General features: G+C 34.5%; 1 pseudogene; it reads left to right on the forward strand.

The window, feature by feature from the left end:
• The first annotated feature begins 1,370 nt into the window (after nucleotides 1-1,370).
• Nucleotides 1,371-2,397, forward strand: LOC140857396 (uncharacterized; annotated as a pseudogene).
• Nucleotides 2,398-2,943: the final 546 nt, after the last annotated feature.

Raw genomic sequence — 2,943 nt, forward strand, 5'->3', positions numbered from 1 at the left:
CCTATGACCTGGCTAGTCTTCTTCTTCTTCATCCTCATCGGGCATAAGCCATATCCCTAATAATACCTTGATCTAATTCATCTGAGTTCTTCAAGGCTTTTTAGTTTGTTAAGATTTTTTAAGTCATTGGTAATGAAATTAATTAATGACTAATGATATTGAATAGGTGAAGCCGATCTATCTAATTGAAGTCAGATTTTAAGGCATGACAAGTCACGTAACCTAATGTTTCAAGTATGCTTTCGAATGATCTTTAAAAATTAGAATTAATTATTTAATTTGATTTATGCTCTCTATTTTTTTATTTAATAAACAACTCAAGAATGTATTATTTTATTATTGAAAATATTTTATTTTGAACATATGATCCAATTTTAGAAATGGATTTGGAAAACTTGATTAGAGAGTTTGTGAAATTGATTTTGTATATGCTCTCAATATGGCTATGATGTGGCCCCACTAGTAAAGATTTTAGGTTGGACCTGTCAATCTATAATCTAAAAAACTAATTTCAACACAAAGTGATCAGTGATTAGAATAGGGATATCTATTATCTAACACTTTGTGCAACATATTTCTGTTATCAGACCCATGCCACTGGGTTACATGGCCATAGCTTGATATTGAGTTCATTAGTAATTTATAAAAAATAATTATTCTCAAAGGAATATATGTTATTTCAGCTTTATTCCTTTCAGTCAATATTATATGATTTATTTGCTCAGTATGCTTAGATTTTACTTTGATGTATTTTGTTGCTTACTAAGCTAGTATAGCTCATTATTCTCTTTTTTTTTCTTTTAAATTTTTCAAATCAAGAATCATGATTACTTGAGACATGGAGAGTGCACTAGATCGTTTGGAGATATTTGAGTTTTTTAGATTTCTAATTTAGTTTGATTTAGTTTGGATATTTTATTCTAATAAAATATTATAATTTATGTTACATAAAGATATTTATTATGAAAAAATATTTAATTAATTTTTATTAAATTAATTTTTAAGAATTGAAGATTTATTATTATTATCATTTTAAAATTTTTATGATTTGATCTGTAGCCTCGCATGCTTGTAGGGCTCACCCTATAAGTATGTAGCATCTGTCACATGCTCAGTTCAAGGCATGATGGAATTAGTAGTATCAGATCCTAGGTTTAAGATTATCAAGGATTGTGACAAGAAATAATGGTATGCTATAGGATCCTTAGGATTTATTGGGAAGGTTGAGAGTTGGGTAGAAACTAGACAATGAGACATCTCTACTTGCTTTCTTGTTCATGATCTTGTATTATTTTATTTGAATGTAGTTAGTAATGTTTGTTTTATTTAGAATGCCACCTCAATGTGACTAAAGATGAAATATTAATGAAATGATTGGGGGCTCTCAGGATGGAGTGCCTACAAATCGAGCGGTTGAGCCACCACTAAGTCAAGAACATCAAAATATTGCTCTTGGTATTTGCCAAGAAGTAAAGGCTGGTCTGTCAAGAGCAAATCAACCGAATTTGGGTCAGCCAATGGTAATGCAAGGAAATGTAGTTGGGAAAGAAGCACAAGTTCTTGAATTAATTAAGAAGGTGGTGGGATTGGTATGTCAACAAATACAGCAACATTAGCAACCTCCACACTCAGAGCAGCTTGATGCTAGTCCAGTGAAGCATAGGAGGGGTGTATCAAAATTTAGTAAAATGGCTCCTCTAGCATTAAAAGGTACTACAAATCCCCATGAGGCCAAGGCCTGGATAAACAAGATGGAGAAAGCTTTTAGGGTGATGGTATGTACTGATGAGGAAAAGATCAAATTTGCCATCGATATAAATGCTTCAGGATAGAGCCTATCATTGGTGGATGTTTGTGGAGCGCACATTGGCAAATGATCATGAGCTAGTTACTTGACAAAGGTTCTGCATTGCTTTCTATTCCTAATATTTTTCTTCTAGCCAACTAAGAGAGTTAGAAAGAGAACTTCTTCATCTATCTCAGGGTGGTAAGACTATGGATGAGTATGAGGCTGAGTTTAACCAACTATCCCAATTCGCTCCCACCTTAGTCATGGATACTGAGTCTAGGATGAGGATGTTTGAAGAGGGGTTGAAGCCATAGATACGCTGCGTTTTGGCAGCAATACACTCAACAAACTATGATGATTTGGTTGATAGAGCCAAGAATATGGAGATTATCTGGAAGGAAACACATGATGCTATGGGAGGCAAGCGAAAGAAGAGGAGACATACAAATGCTTAGAATTCTCATGGGTCTATAAAATCTCATGCTAAGTCTTGGCATTCAGGGAAGCAAAGATCTTATAGAAAAATGATTCAGCAGGATAAGCCTAAGTGCAAAGCATGTGGTGGTCTTTATAAGATAGAAAACTATAGATGGGCAATTGGACCTTGATTCAAATGTGGCTAGTAGGTCCATAAGATAGCTGAATGCCCTCAAATTCTTCAATGAGTCCCAATCAATTCACAAACCCCAAGCCATGAGGATCTAGCTAGTGCAAAATCTTGTTCTGCTGACCCCTACTGCTTTGACTTAGCTAACTCAAGCATTATCTCTAGAGCAATAAAAGGGTGGAAAACCATGCACTCGAGGCCATGTTTATGTATTGACTCAGTAGGACATGCATCCAACACCATGGTATGAAGTATATTGTTAACCACATCTATGTATGCTCATGTGTTATTTGATTCTAGTGCTACATACCCTTTTGTGCCTTTTATGTTTGTACAAAAGCATAACATGCCCGATGTGGCATTGGAGTTTGATTTATATATTAGCACCCTTGTCAGAGGTGAGATGATTTGCAATCAGATTTGGAAGTCTTATTCAGCTCAAACAAAGGGTTGAGAATTGACTACAGATCTGATAGTCATTAATATCCATGATTTCAATATAATTTTGGATATGCATTGGTTGGCATCACATTTTGCCACAATTGAT

The sequence above is a fragment of the Elaeis guineensis genome, chromosome 4 (genome assembly GCF_000442705.2).
Source record: "Elaeis guineensis isolate ETL-2024a chromosome 4, EG11, whole genome shotgun sequence".
Taxonomy (NCBI): domain Eukaryota; kingdom Viridiplantae; phylum Streptophyta; class Magnoliopsida; order Arecales; family Arecaceae; genus Elaeis; species Elaeis guineensis.